Raw genomic sequence first — 17084 nt, forward strand, 5'->3', positions numbered from 1 at the left:
TGTGACTTAGAGTCATCAGATCAGTGTTCCAACTTGCATCGGTGTAACCGTTTACAACGAGCTCTTGGTCACCTCCATAACAAAGAAACATATCCTTAGTTCTTTTCAAGTACTTCGGGATATTCTTGACCGCTGTCCGATGTTCCATTCCTGGATCACTTTGATATCTGCTAGTCAAACTAACGGCATGTGCTATATCCGGTCTAGTACATAGCATGGCATACATGATAGATCCTCTGCCGAGGCATAGGGGATGTTACACATCCTTTCTCTTTCTTCTGCCGTAGCCGGTCCTTGAGTTTTACTCAATACCTTGCACAGTAACATAGGTAAGAACCCTTTCTTACTTTCGTCCATTCTAAACTTCTTTAGAATCTTTTCCAGATATGTACTCTGTGATAGCCCTATTAGGTGTCTTGATCTATCTCTATAAATCTTGATGCCTAATATATACGATGCTTCACCAAGGTCTTTCATTGAAAAACTATTATTCAAATAACCCTTAACACTGCTTAATAGTTCTATATCATTCCCGATCAATAATATGTCATCTACATATAAGATCGTGAATGCTACGAGCTCCCACTCACTTTCTTGTAAATACGGGCCTCTCCATGACACTGTATAAACCCGAAGTCTTTGATCACCTTGTCAAAGCGTCGGTTCCAACTTCTTGATGCTTGCTTCAGTCCATAGATTGAACGCTGAAGTTTGCATACTTTGTCAGCATTTTTAGGATCGACAAAACCTTTGGGTTGTACCATATACAACTCTTCCTCAATGTCTCCATTAAGGAACGCCGTTTTGACATCCATCTGCCAAATCTCATAATCGAAAAATGCAGCTATTGCTAACAAAATCCTCACAGATTTTAGCTTCGCTACAGGTGAGAATGTCTCATCGTAGTCAACTCCTTGAATTTGTCGGAAACCCTTTGCGACAAGTCGAGCTTTATAGACAGTAATATTACCATCAACATCTGTTTTTCTCTTGAAGATCCATTTATTCTCGACAGCCTTTCGGCTATCAGGTAAGTCTACCAAAGTCCATACTTTGTTATCATACATGGATCCCATTTCGGATTTCATGGCTTCTTGCCATTTGTTGGAATCTGGGCTCATCATTGCTTCTTCATACGTCGCAGGGTCCTCATCATTGTTATCCACAATCATGACATTTAGACAAGGATCATACCAATCAGGAGTGGCACGTTCCCTTGTCGATCTGCGAGGTTCAGTAGTTTCCTCGTTCGAAGTTTCATGATCATTATCATTAGCTTCCTCTGTTGCCGGTGTAGGCGGTACAGGTACAACTTCCGGTGTTGCGCTACTCTGATCAACGAGTATAGATTCATCAATCTCATCGAGTTCTACTTTTCTTCCAGTCACTTCTTTAGTGAGAAATTCTTTCTCAAGAAAGGTTCCGTTCTTAGCAACAAAGATTTTGCCTTCGGATCTGTGATAGAAAGTGTACCCTATAGTTTCCTTAGGGTATCCTATGAAGACGCATTTCTCCGCTTTGGGTTCTAGCTTGTCCGGTTGTAACTTCTTTACATAGGCTTCGCAACCCCAAACTTTCAGGAACGACAGCTTAGGTTTCTTATTAAACCATAATTCATACGGTGTCGTTTCTACGGATTTTGATGGTGCTCTATTTAAAGTGAATGCGGCTGTCTCTAATGCATAACTCCAAAATGATAACGGCAAATCGATGAGAGACATCATACTACGAACCATATCTAAGAGAGTTCGATTACGACGTTCGGACACACCGTTTCGTTGAGGTGTTCCGGCGGTGTCAATTGTGAAAGTATTCCGCATTTCTTTAAATGCATGCCAAACTCATAACTCAGATATTCACCTCCACGATCAGATCGTAGAAATTTGATCTTCTTGTTACGTTGATTTTCTACTTCACTTTGAAATTCCTTAAACTTCTCGAAAGTTTCGGATTTATGTTTCATGAAATAGATATACCCATATCTACTCAGATCATCTGTGAAGGTTAGAACATAACGATAATCATCACAAGCGATGCTACGCTCATTGGTCCACATACATCGGTATGTATGATTTCCAATAAGTCAGTAGCTCGCTCCATCATACCAGAAAATGGAGTCTTTGTCATTTTTCCCATTAGACATGCTTCGCATCTATCAAGTGACTCAAAGTCAAGTGATTCAAGTAATCCATCAGTATGGAGTTTCTTCATGCGTTTCACTCCAATATGACCAAGACGACAGTGCCACATATAAGTAGAATTATCATTAAGTTTAATTTGCTTAGCATCAATGTTATGTATATGCGTATCACTACTATCGAGATCTAATAGAAATAAGCCATTCTTTTGTGGTGCTCGACCATAAAAGATATTATTCATAAAAATAGAACAACCATTATTCTCAGACTTGAATGAATAACCGTCTTGCATTAAACAAGATCCAGATATAATGTTCATGCTCAACGCAGGTACATAATAGCAATTATTTAGGCTTAAAATTAATCCCGAAGGTAGATGTAGAGGAAGTGTGCCGACTGCGATCACATTGACCTTGGATCCGTTTCCAACGCGCATCGTCACTTCATCTTTCAGCAGTTGTCGTTTATTCTTTAGTTCCTGTTTCGAGTTACAAATATGAGCAACCGAACCGTATCAAATACCCAGTGTACTAGAACGAGAACCAAAGTGAAATGAACATCTATAACATGTATATCAAATATACCTTCTTTCTTCTTCTTGACAAGGCCGCTCTTGAGATCAGCCGGATACTTGGAGCAATTACGCTTCCAGTGTCCCTTCTCCTTGCGATAATAGCACTCAGCATCGTGCTTAGGGCCGTTCTTAGGTTTCATAGGAGGCGTGGCAGCTTTCTTGCCACCCTTCTTGAATTTTCCCTTAGACTTGCCCTGTTTCTTGAAACCGGTGGTCTTGTTGACCATCAACACTTGGTGCCCTTTCTTGATCTCAATCTCAGCAGCTTTTAGCATGCCAAAGAGTTCAGGTAACTCCTTGTTCATGTTCTGCATATTGTAGTTCATCACAAAGTTCTTGTAACTTGGTGGCAGTGATTGAAGGACACGATTAATCCCCAGTCTGTTAGGAATCACTATTCCCAAATCACTGAGTTTCTTCGCATGCCCGGTCATGGCGAGCATGTGCTCACTAACGGAGCTGCCTTCTTCCATCATACAGCTGAAGAAATGTTTCGATGCTTCATAGCATTCCACTGCCGCATGAGTCTCGAATATAGCTTTCAGCTCATTCATCAACTCATGAGGATCATGGTGCTCAAAACGTTTTTGAAGATCGGATTCCAGACTGCACAGGATGGCACACTGAACTTGAGAGTACCAAGTTTTCCGAGTCGCGTAAACAGCTTTTAATTCATCGGATTCATCTTCTGCAGAGGGTCACCTAGCGGTGCATCAAGCACAAATTGCAGATTTCCGCCGAGAGGAAGATCCTCACATGACGGAACCAGTCGGTGAAGTTGCTACCGTTGCTCTTAAGTTTCTCTTTCTCTAGGAACTGATTAAAATTGATTGGGGACGCCATCTCTACAACATATATTTGCAATAGTTTAGACTAAGTTTATGACCAATTGAGTTCAAATTTTAATTCAACATAATTAAAAACCTAAGTGAACTCCCATTCAAAACAATATCCCTCGCATTGTCTTAGTGATCACACGAACCAAATCCACCGCACCTAAACCCGATCATCACGAGAAAAGGTGTGATTTCAATGGCGAACACTCAAAGTGTTCATCATATCAACCATATGATTCATGCTCTACCTTTCGGTATCACGTGTTCCGAGACCATGTCTGTACATGCTAGGCTCGTCAAGGCCACCTTAGTATCCGCATGTGCAAAACTGTCTTGCACCCGTCATATGTACTTATTGAATCTATCACACCCGATCATCACGAGGTGCTTCGAAACGACAAGACTTGGCAACGGTGCTACTAAGGATGAACACTTTATTATCTTGAGATTTTAGTGAGGGATCATCTTATAATGCTACCGTCATGATCTAAGCAAAATAAGATGCATAAAAAGGATTAACATCACATGCAGTTCATATGTGATATGATATGGCCCTTTTGTTCTTGCGCCTTTGATCTTCATCTCCAAAGCACGGATATGATCTCCATCATCTTCGGGCATGATCTCCATCATTGTTGGCGTAGCGTCAAGGTCAATGGCGCCGTCTTCATGATTGTCCTCCATGTAGCAACTATTACAACTACTTTGAAATACTACTCAACATGAAATTTAAAGACAACCATAAGGCTCCTGCCGGTTGCCACAATACAATAATGATCATCTCATACATATTCATCATCACATTATGGCCATATCACATCACCAAACCCTGCAAAAACAAGTTAGACGTCTCTAATTTGGTTTGCATATTTTACGTGGTTTAGGGTTTTCGAGAGAGATCTAATCTACCTACGAACATGAACCACAACGTTGATACTAATGTTTTCAATAGAAGAGTAAATTGAATCTTTACTATAGTAGGAGAGACAGACACCCGCAAAGCCTCTTATGCAATACAAGTTGCATGTCGAACGAGGAACAAGTCTCATGAACGCGGTCATGTAAAGTTAGTCCGAGCCGCTTCATCCCACTATGCCATAAAGATGCAAAGTACTCAAACTAAAGATAACAAGAGCATCAACGCCCACAAACCATTGTGTTCTACTCGTGCAACCATCTATGCATAGACACGGCTCTGATACCACTGTAGGATAACGTTGCATAGAAAACAAAAATTTTCCTACCGCGAACACGCAATCCAAGCCAAGATGCAATCTAGAAGACGGTAGCAACGAGGGGGTATCGAGTCTCACCCTTGAAGAGATTCCAAAGCCTACAAGAGGAGGCTCTTGTTGCTGCGGTAGACGATCACTTGCCGCTTGCAAAAGCGCGTAGAAGATCTTGATCACGATCGGTTCCGGCGCCACGAACGGGCAGCACCTCCGTACTCGGTCACACGTTCGGTTGTTGATGAAGACGACGTCCACCTCCCCGTTCCAGCGGGCAGCGGAAGTAGTAGCTCCTCTTGAATCCGACAGCACGACGGCGTGGTGTCGGTGGCGGTGTAGAAGTCCGGCGGAGCTTCGCTAAGCTACGCGGGCAATATGGAGTGGAGGAGCAAAGCTAGGGTTTGGAAGGGGGTGGCCGGCCACTCAAGGGGGGCGGCCAAGCTATGGTCTTGGGGTGGCCGGCCCCCTCCCTTGGCCCCTCATTATATAGGTGGATCCCAAGTGTTGGTGTCCAAGTCTTCGAATAAGACCCGAAACCAAAACCTTCCATAGGAGGGGGGAAACCTAGCCCAACTAGGACTCCCACCCAAAGGTGGGATTCCCACCTCCCATGTGGGGGGTGGCCGGCCCCCTATGGTGGAGTCCACTTGGGACTCCACCCCATCTAGGGCTGGCCGGCCATGGAGGTGGAGTCCCTTGTGGACTCCACCTTCCTTGGTGGTTTCTTCCGGACTTTTCTAGAACCTTCTAGAACCTTCCATAGAACCTTCCGCGACATTTTATTTCACATAAAATGACATCCTATATATGAATCTTATTCTCCGGACCATTCCGGAAATCCTCGTGATGTCCGGGATCTCATCCGGGACTCCGAACAAATATTCGAACTCCATTCCATAATTCAAGTGCTACCATTTCAGCATCCAACTTTAAGTGTGTCACCCTACGGTTCGAGAACTATGCGGACATGGTTGAGTACTCACTCCGACCAATAACCAATAGCGGGATCTGGAGATCCATAATGGTTCCCACATATTCAACGATGACTTTAGTGATCGAAAGAACCATACACATATATTACCAATTCCCTTTGTCTCGCGATATTTTACTTGTCCGAGGTTTGATCTTCGGTATCACTCTATACCTTGTTCAACCCCGTCTCCTGACAAGTACTCTTTACTCGTACCGTGGTATGTGGTCTCTTATGAACTCATTCATATGCTTGCAAGACATTAGATGACATTCCACCGAGAGGGCCCAGAGTATATCTATCCGTCATCGGGATGGACAAATCCCACTGTTGATCCATATGCCTCAACTCATACTTTCCGGATACTTAATCCCACCTTTATAGCCACCCATTTACGCAGTGGTGTTTGGTGTAATCAAAGTACCTTTCCGGTATAAGTGATTTACATGATCTCATGGTCATAAGGACTAGGTAACTATGTATCAAAAGCTTATAGCAAATAACTTAATGACGAGATCTTATGCTACGCTTAATTGGGTGTGTCCATTATATCATTCACACAATGACATAACCTTGTTATTAATAACATCCAATGTTCATGATTATGAAACTAATCATCTATTAATCAACAAGCTAGTTTAAGAGGCATACTAGGGACTTCTTGTTTGTCTACATATCACACATGTACTAATGTTTCGGTTAATACAATTCTAGCATGATATATAAACTTTTATCATAAACATAAAGATATAAATAATAACTACTTTATTATTGCCTCTAGGGCATATCTCCTTCACGTGGCGCACCCTCGATGCCCACGCTCTCATCCAGGGTCGCTCCCAGTCGTCGAGTTCATCTCCGACCTGAGTCGTCCGCCATGGCTGGCCTCCGTGAGCTCCTCCCAGTACCCTTCAAAAGGTAGCGCGGCCGTTCCAGTTCATCATCCACACAGTAGCCTGGTTGGTTTGTTCCTTGATCCCTCACTCAGCAGGTCCTGTGATCAAATCCTAGGCGAGGCGATTTAACCAAACCCTTTTTGCTTCCCCTCCAGATCCACTGATGGCCTTTAGCCCAGATCGATCCGGCGCCACCACTGGGCCTTAGCCCAGCTTCCTCTCCCGGCGCTAGTCCGCTATCCAGCGCCAGCAGCAAGCCAGATCCGGCCCAGAACCGTGCAGGTTCAGCCCAGTTCGTCCCCTGCCTGTTTTCTTTTTCTGAAATTTGCAGAAAATGTTTAATCTTGCTAAAATCATATCTTTTAATTGGTAACTCGAAATAAAAAGTGTTATATATGTAAATTGATCAGAAAAACGTGAGGAACATGAATATGCCATTCATATGCTTGTTTGCATCTCGCATCATGTCGCGTGTTGATAGTTATGCATGTTCACCTAACATATATGCGGAGTATTTCGGATACCGACTATGGATTTCCCCGCTCCGTTTAATATTGAAGTAGCTCACCCCTGCCATGCTATGCCATGCTAACCAACACTTAAACTTGCCAGTAGAAAGTGCAACTCCAACCTTAATTGTTTGTCCGGGGTTCCGACTCCGATTAATATGGATAAGTTGCACCGCCGCATCATGTTTGCCATGTCATGCATGCATACCATATCATGAGCATGCCGATTCTTTTGTCGTAGTAGTAAAATGTGCATCCGTTGGTTGTTGTAGCATTTGCTTCTTCCCGGATAGGATCACGAAGTGGTGTTGTGAGATACGACGAGTTCTCCGACAAGTTCTTCTGCAGTTTTCACAGGCGAGCCCACCCCTTCACCTATTTTACTTTTACATGCTCTTTTGATCTATTGCTATCCTTGTGTTGCGATTCTGTTGTGTCACGTGTCCTATCCACCTGTTACCTATATGTCCGAGATACACCTCCTCGCCCTACCTATTGTTTGTTGTTTGCCAGCTTTGCGAGTCGTAGGCGAGTTTAGGGTCTTGTTGATATCTCGAGATGTTTGGGATATCTTGTTGGGAGGTTGTCACATGCTATATCTTTTGTTGGAGATAATCACACTTTACTTTATTGTTAACAACTAAAATTGTAAGCAGAGGCATCTGTGAGCCCCTTTGCGAAAGCATCGGAACTTTGACTCGCTAATGTCCCCTAGGACCCGAGTTCTTGTTATCTGTTCCGAGATTGAGCGCTCTACCCGTACGTGGGGGAATGGGACCCCCATCACCCACTACCTTTCCTCGAGTCTGTTTAATTGGGAGCCACAACCTTGGTTTTATTTGCCCATATGCACGATGCACGATTTACTTCCTGTTGCCTTCGGGTGTTTATTTCTGTACTGTACTCATAACGCGGGACTCCTTATCCTTGGCCGGTCGTTAGTGCCCGCCTTGGAAGCCGTCGCAAACCTCTGGGTCCGTATCGGAGTACGGCCGAACTTCGTCACGGGTAGCTTAGTTGGGTGGCTCCCATTAAACTTTCTCTTGCATTGGGAACGGTCTTGTTGTGAGACTCCACCTGTAGTAAGTGGGTTCGAGCATGCGTATGGTTACATTTGGGCAACCCCTGCAGGGTGTACATCTTATCGATAAGCCGCGTCCGCGGTTATGGACGACTTGGAATTGTATAGCTTGATCATAGAACAACTTACACCTTATTTCCTGTTGTTAATAATTTGCTAATAAAACTCTTTCAAAAGTGTGTGTGCCTTTGCAATACCTCTTGGCGAAGGGGGATCGCATTGGCTGGGTTATGTTTGTGTAGTATTTATCTGTTACCTTGTGCGCTCTCTTATCTTCTCTGAGTAGACGGATGTTGTAGCGTGTCTCTATTGGATAGTAGCTTTGCTGCCGCTAAACTCCACATATAGCCGGGTGAAGTTTATACCGCCCACCAGCGAGCATAGCTGGTCTTGTCTCGCAAGTACGTGCCAATGGTACTTACCCTCGCATTCCTTTCTTTTTGTCTCCTCCCCCTTCTGTCGGCAACCGATGGCCCGACTTTGACAGGTACGAGATGATGACGTTAACAAGGTTACCCTTCCGGCTTGGCCTGGGCAGGGTTATGGACGTCACTGGTTATCTTCAGTACTCTTAGTCCAATTTGTATCTTGTCCGTACTCGGACGTATTCGATCTTCTGTATGATTCGGATCTTTGTATGTATCTATTGTATCTTGACTCGTTGGAGTCGTTGTTGTAATATATGTATCTTGTGGGCTCTATTGTAATCCTGTTGTAAAGTTACCGCTCGTGTTAATTCCTCTGGCATCACGTGTGTGATTCATCGCGCACGTCGTGTCGGAGGGCGTCTCTGAATCGATATCATGCGGATTTCGGCGGGATCGCTGGAATCCTCATGGTACCGGTTCCGGGGCGTCACAATGCCCAAGGCATCCCCATCCCCTTCTTCATCGACAACTTATCAGGTCACCTCTAGTGAAACTATATTTTTATTCAGTCACATCTTATGTGCTTTACTTGGAGCGTCTGTTTGTTTTTGTTTTTTGTTTTTGTTTGAATAAAATCAGATCCTAGCATTCTTTGTATGAGAGAAAGACACGATCCGCTGTTGCATATGAACACATGTGTTCTTAGTGTTACTCTTAATGTTCATGGCGAAGGTTGAAACTGCTTCGTTCATTGTTATATGGTTGGAAACAGAAAATGCTTCATGTGGTAATTGGTATAATGTCTTGAATAATTTGATACTTGGCAATTGTTGTGCTCATATAGATCATGTTTAAGCTCTTGCATCATGTACTTTGCACCTATTAATGAAGAACTACATAGAGCTTGTTAAAATTTGGTTTGCATGATTGGTCTCTCTGAGTCTAGATATTTTCTGGTTAAGGTGTTTGAACAACAAGGAAGACAGTGTAGAGTCTTATAATGCTTGCAATATTTTATTATGTAAGTTTTGCTGTACCGGTTTATACTTGAGTTTGCTTCAAACAACCTTGCTAGCCTAAGCCTTGTATTGAGAGGGATTACTTCTCGTGCATCCAAATCCTTGAGCCAAAAACTATGCCATTTGTGTCCACCATACCTACCTACTACATGGTATTTCTCTGCCATTCCAAAGTACGTTACTTGAGTGCTACCTTTAAAATTCTATTCTTTGTCTTTGCAATACATAGCTCATGGGAAAATAGCCTTAAAAACTATTGTGGTATTGAATATGTAGCTTATGTATCTTATTTCTTATAAGTTGCTTGTTGAGCGATAACCATGTTTCTGGGGACGCCATCAACTTTTACACCTTTGTTGAATATCATGTGAGTTGCTATGCATGTTCGTCTTGTCTGAAGTAAGGGCGATTGTGTTGTGCAGGTTCCACGTTGGCGCCAGAATCCCTGGTGTTGCGCCGCACTACACTCCGTCACCAACAACCTTCACGTGTTCCTTGACTCCTACTGGTTCGATAACCTTGGTTTCTTACTGAGGGAAAACTTGCTGCTGTACGCATCACACCTTCCTCTTGGGGTTCCCAACAGACGTGTGTCAACTACACGCCAGCAATGGGAAACGGCTCACGTGCTTCTGTTCGTGGTGTTGGTACGGTGAATCTGAAGTTTATTTCGGGAAAGACCATCCAGCTGAAGAATGTGCAGCACGTTCCCTCCATTAATAAGAATCTCGTTAGCGGATCGCTTTTATGTCGAGATGGTTTTAAGTTGGTTTTTGAGTCCAATAAAGTTGTAATTTCCAAGTGTGGATAATTTGTTGGAAAGGGTTATGTGTGCGGATATCAGACTTATGTACTCAAATTATTAATCATGTTTGCAATGATAGTGAGTCCGATATTTGGCATTCACGACTTTGTCATATTAATTTTGGGTGCATGACGCGGCTAGCGAATATGAATATAATTCCGAAATTTGCTATTGTCAATAAATAAATCCAAGTGCCAAGTATGTGTGCAATCTAAGCAACCACGTAAGTCTCACAAGACTGCGGAGGCAAGAGACTTGGCACCGCTGGAGCTTATACATTCGGACCTTTGTGAAATGAATGGTGAATTGACAAAAGGAGGAAAAAGATACTTCATGACTTTAATTGATGACTCTACTCGATATTGTTATGTGTACCTCCTGAAATCTAAAGATGAAGCTCTTAATCACTTCAAAATCTTAAAAGCTGAAGCAGAAAACCAACTTGATCGAAAGATCAAGCGGCTAAGGTATGATCGTGGTGGAGAGTATTTTCCAACGAGTTTGATTCTTTTTGTGCGGAACATGGTATTATCCATGAGAGGACGCCTCCCTACTCACCTCAGTCAAATGGGGTGGCCGAAAGAAAGAACCGTACTCTAACTGATTTGGTTAACGCCATGTTAGATACATCGGGTCTATCCAAGGCATGGTGGGGGGGAGGCGATATTGATTGCGTGTCATGTCCTAAACCGTGTCCCCACAAAGAACAAAACCATTACTCCTTTTGAGAAATGGGAAAGGAAAAGGTTGAAACTCTCTTACCTACGAACTTGGGGCTTTATGGCAAAAGTAAATGTGCCGATACCCAAGAAGCGCAAGCTTGGACCAAAAACCGTGGATTGTGTTCTTCTGGGATATGCATTTCATAGCATTGGCTACAAATTTTTGATAGTAAAATCTGAGGTATCCGACATGCATGTTGGTACAATTATGGAGTCGAATTATGCGACTTTCTTTGAGGACATCTTTCCTATGAAAGAAATGTCTAGCTCATCAATTCAGGAGATGCCCAGTTCATCTACTCGGGAATTATTTCCTGAACCTACCATGGCTATAGAACACTTTGATAATCCTGTGGAGGATGTCAATAAAGCTCCCAAAAGGAGCAAGAGACAGAGAACTTCAAAGTCCTTTGACATGATTTCATTGTGTACCTCGTGGATGATACTCCCACTTCTATTTCAGAAGCCTATGCATCTCTGGATGCTGACTACTAGAAGGAAGCTGTCCGTAGCGAGATGGATTCCATCTTAGCCAATGGAACTTGGGAAATTACTGATCGTCCTTATGGGTGCAAACCTGTAGGATGTAAATGGGTGTTCAAGAAAAATCTTAGGCCTGATGGTACTATTGAAAAGTACAAGGCACGTCTTGTGGCCAAGGGTTATACCCAGAAAGAAGGTGAAGATTTCTTTGATACATACTCACTTGTTGCCAGATTGACCACCATTCGAGTGCTACTATCCTTGGCTGCCTCACATGGTCTTCTCGTTCATCAAATGGATGTTAAGACTGCTTTCCTAAATGGAGAGCTTGAAGAGGAAATTTATATGGAGCAGCCTGATGGATTTGTAGTAGATGGTCAACAAGGAAAGGTGTGTAAATTACTGAAGTCTTTGTATGGGCTTAAGCAAGCGCCTAAGCAGTGGCATGAGAAGTTTGAAAGAACTTTAACCGCTAAAGGCTTTGTTGTAAACGAAGCTGACAAGTGTGTATACTATCGCCATGGTGGGGGCGAGGGAGTTATTCTTTGTCTCTATGTCGATGACATATTGATATTTGGGACCAACCTTACTGTGATTAAGGAGGTCAAGGAGTTCCTCTCTCGTTGTTTTGAGATGAAGGACTTGGGAGTAGCTGATGTGATCTTAAACATCAAGCTGCTGAAGGATGACGATGGTGGGATTACATTGCTTCAGTCCCACTATGTGGAAAAGATCCTGAGTCGCTTCGGGTATAGCGACTGCAAATCTTCTCCAACGCCTTATGATCCTAGTGTGATAATTCGTAAGAATAAAAGAATTGCTAGAGATCAATTGCGATACTAGCAGATCATTGGCTCGCTTATGTATTTAGCCAGCGCCACAAGGCCTGACATCTCCTTTGCTATAAGTAAACTCAGCCGTTTTGTGTCTAGACCTGGAGATGTTCATTGGCATGCTCTTGAGAGAGTTTTGCGCTATTTGAAAGGCACTGCGAGTTATGGCATTCACTATACTGGGTATCCAAGGGTACTTGAGGGTTATAATGATGCAAATTGGATATCTGATGCTGATGAGACTAAGGCCACAAGTGGTTATTTATTTACACTTGGAGGTGGCGCTATTTCCTAGAAGTCTTTCAAGCAGACCATCATTACGAGGTCAACTATGGAAGCAGAACTCACAACATTAGACACAACCACTGTTGAAGCAGAGTGGCTTCGTGAGCTCTTGATGGACTTACCTGTGGTTGAGAAACCAATAGCCGCTATTCCTATGAACTGTGATAATCAAACTGTGATCGTCAAAGTAAACAGTTCTAAGGATAATATGAAGTCATCAAGACATGTGAAGAGGAGACTGAAAACTGTCAGGAAAATGAGAAACTCCGGAGTTATAGTGTTGGATTATATCCATACGTCTAGAAACCTGGCAGACCCCTTCACAAAGGGACTATCACGAAATGTGCTAGAAATGCATCGAGAGAGATGGGTATGAGACCCACACTATGAGCTGCCCACGGTGGTAACCCACTCTATGTGATCGGAGATCTCGTGAATTAGAGCTAGGAGACTCTAGTAAACTCATGAAAGGCCCTGGAGTATGACGTATAAGCTCCAAATCGCGAGGAAGCCTCGCGGCAGCCTAGTATCGGTCTAGGCTTTGTATGAAGCTAGTGCGCAGAAAACTTGTAGTTCAAGGTATAGTCCACTATCCAAGTTGCAATCTAGTGTAATATGAAGCTTTAAGTGGAAGTTCAACTTAACAGTCTCCACGACATACCGGTATATAAAACAATGTTCTGGAAACTTATTGATGAAATGTGCCAATGAGAGTTTGTGGGGGATTGTTGGAATTTTGGGCATTTGGCCTTTGGCCCATGGCTCATTATCAAATTCTGAAACTCACATGGCTCATTCCAAAAATCAGTGGCAGCACTAGTGGGAGCTGAAGTTTAGTCCCACATTGCTAGTTGGAAGAGAGTTGGACTAGTATATAAGGTGGGTTGTTCTAGTCCTAGTAAGTGAGTGAGAAGAGAGAGAGCCCTCGCGCACTCCTCCTCCTCCTCCGCCCGCCTCGCCTCGCCTCGTCATGACACGTCACGACGCGCCGCGGGTTGCGGGAATCTCGCCGAGCCGAGTTTATCTTTTTGCTATTTGGGAAATTAATTGTGTAATAAATTTTGAGTCATTAACGAACGCGTTACTCAGCCGTTTTGCCTTCCGGTTTTTCTGGATCGTGGCTGTGCTGACTCGGACGTGGGCTGCGTCCCACGACCTTCCCGAACCGCACTATATAAGCACGGACGCCAACCCTAGCCTGCACTAGACGCATACGCGACTACCTGTTTCCACTTCATTGCGCCGCCGCCTTCGTCTTTCTCATCCCGTCCGTCGGCGTGCACCGACTGCCGGGATAGTAGGCCTCCGGAACCCTGCCTCTCGTGAACCTGTACGGGTGAGGGGCAATCAGGTTTTTGGGGAGCGCTCCGGCGCGACTACTGGCATCACGACGTCGTCATCGGACAACGAGTTCCTCCACACCGACAACTTCTTCCCGGACCTCATCGACTTCTTCGACAACCTCAACGTGGGCGACAACGATGCTGCTGCGAAGTATGTGATCTTGTCGTTTCTCTTTCAGTTTCTGTTAGAGTTCCTTCTTCTAGTTTTTGTGGTAGATGCGATCGGTTTGTCTTGTTTAGATGCGATCTATTCATCTATCTTACTAGTCTGCACGATTAGTTTATTCGTTGTTTTCATAGTCATGATTTATCAATTACTTGTACTGATTATTTCATATGGATATTTGCTTATATATTCAACAATGTTGACAGGTGGCCTATCAAGTAGTGGAGCACCACATGATATGGAGTTGCACTCTCCACCTTGAGCCAGCTAATAGACTCAAGAAACTCCGAGCCTATAAATTTTGGCCTCACCAACATTTGAGCACTTGCACCAACAACTAGTAAATCATTATATATAGTCAGTACCAATTAATGACTAACTCTTCCAACATTGAGATTTTGCAGACACACGCGGAGCTTTGCAACCTCACCTTTGGACACCTTAAATCCATGGCACTTGAGTGCTCAATAAAGCTTGGTATACCCAATACTATCCACCGTTGTGGATGCGACGCCTCACTACATGACCTTTTCGCTGCCCTTCCAGTACTCGATAGCAAGAAGCCCTACTTACTTCGCCTCATGAGGTTCCTTGCCACGGCGGGTATCTTCATAGCTGATGATTCGGCAACAGGGGAGTGCACAAAAAGTGGGGAAGCCACTACCTACCGTATCACGTTGTTGTCTCGCCTCCTAGTGGATGATGAAACATGTGGGAACATCTTCACAAACCTCTCGGCTCTCGCCATTCGTTCTTTCCCAAACACACGATGTCACACCGGCGTTGCACCTCTCCGATTAGTTCACAAGTGATGAAGGTTCGGCTGCGCCTGAGATGTCGTTTAGGATGGTCCACGGAATAGACCCATGGACAATCACGACTCATGATCCAATGGTGAATCCCTTTTTCAATGTTGGCATGGCATCCAATACCCAATTTGCAATGAATTTCATCATCGACAACTGGAGCGAGGTGTTTGAGGGTGTATCCTTGTTGGTCGATGTCGCTGGCGGGATAGGCATAACGGCGAGGTTCATTTCCAAGGCTTTACCGCATATCAAGTGCTCGGTTCGGGACCTCCCCAATGTGATCAATTCCATCCCGGGTGATGGTATTGTCAAGTACGTCACGGGCGACATGATGAGGTACATCCCAATGGCTGATGTCGTGTTCCTCAAGGTAACCCAATAAGCTTTTCTTTGAGTGAAAATCTATTACGAACCATTTAATTTAAACGATTGATGTTTAATGTTTGTTGCAGAATGTGTTGCATGATTGGAACGATGAGGACAACATGAAGATCCTGACACAATGCAGGAAGGCGATCCCCAAACTAGGGGGAAAGTCATCTTCATGGACATCGTCGTCGGGTCTCTTTCAAAATCCATGTACGAAGCCCATGTCATGTTCGATCTGTTGATGATGGTGATCACTGCAGGCAAGGAGCGTGATAAGAGCGAGTGGTGCAAGATATTCATGGACGCGGGGTTCAGTCGTTGGAAGATGAGTCATGTTATGGGTGTATGGACATCATCGAATTGTATCATTAGATTGTCGTGCATGGCCGCACCAAATGTTTGTAAGAACCGGAGTTAGTAGAGAGGCACATCCGTGTAGGGGTCACCGCGGGTTGCCGGCAACAATCCCACGGGGTGATCCGATGCACGAATGGTTCCTGGTGCTGACGAAGCCATAGGAGGCCAGTGCTATGACCTGTAGACAACTGCTTTGAGGCTTGGAGCCGATGTACTTACAGATGGAGCCATGGAGGATTCTAGGGACGGGGTGGATGGCGGATGAGAAAGAAGAGGGTTGGAGGACGCGGTGGGAAAGAAACATCGGGTATTTATAGGGACAAAATAGGAAGGGGAAAGATCAAATGGCTGGAAGGGGGAAAGATACACGCTACTATGATGACTTGTGGACTTCTTGGGAGCGTAAATGATCGGGTCTGAAAGGCATCAACGGGAACTGCATGCATGAGATGATGTGGAAGTGGGATGACTGATGTGGTCGGCCTGATGAGGGGGCATAATTGCATGTTTAGAGAAGTAGGTTAGTGGGGATGAACTTCTTAATTAGCTATATAAGATACTATCGAGTTGGCAATTCTATGCCCATGAGTTGTGAAACTTTATCAATCAATCGAGTTGGCATCTCTATGCCCATGAGTTGTGAAATATATTCATCAATCGAAGCATGGACTAGTAAAGGATATTTGTCCATGTAACATTACCGACTAGGGACCTAGAACAAACATCATACAGTGTATGGTCTCACAAACAAGTCACATATTTGTTGATACATGCCACTGATGATGTTCAAAGATGATATTAATAACTCATGAATACATACTGAAATATAATCATCACATCATTTCCTCCAAGGCATATTTCCAAGATATACGTGGTTGGGTGAATTCCCAACAATACTCCTCCTTATGTTAACATTGCACAACGGAAAGATGCTTTGTAATGTTAGTCTAAAGTCCCGCTGAACATTGGTTTTAGGTGGGCCTTAACTGGTGAGAAGCGACTTCTTGGTTGCAGGTAAAGGTAATCAAATGGTGTATGCTGGTCTGCTAGTATAAGGTGCATGATCCAAATGGGAACAAGCAAATTGGCACCTTGTATTGCTTCAGCATTCAAGTTTTACTTCTCTAGAGAACAAGCAAATTGGCACCATATGGCCTACCAATATAGTTGAACCATCTTCTATTGCATCGAGCTGCATGTATAACATAAGGAAATCGTGTAAATGTTGGTCAGGATTATTGATGCTTCTTTAAACAGTTATGCCTCCCTTGAATCTGGTGAAATAATTTTAT

At 43.8% G+C, this 17084-nt stretch overlaps 1 pseudogene; it reads left to right on the forward strand.

Annotated features, from left to right (window-relative positions):
• Positions 1-14628: 14628 nt before the first annotated feature.
• LOC127303138 (flavonoid O-methyltransferase-like protein Os11g0303600) lies at positions 14629-15853 on the forward strand (annotated as a pseudogene).
• Positions 15854-17084: the final 1231 nt, after the last annotated feature.

Source organism: Lolium perenne, chromosome 5 (assembly GCF_019359855.2).
Source record: "Lolium perenne isolate Kyuss_39 chromosome 5, Kyuss_2.0, whole genome shotgun sequence".
Lineage (NCBI taxonomy): Eukaryota > Viridiplantae > Streptophyta > Magnoliopsida > Poales > Poaceae > Lolium > Lolium perenne.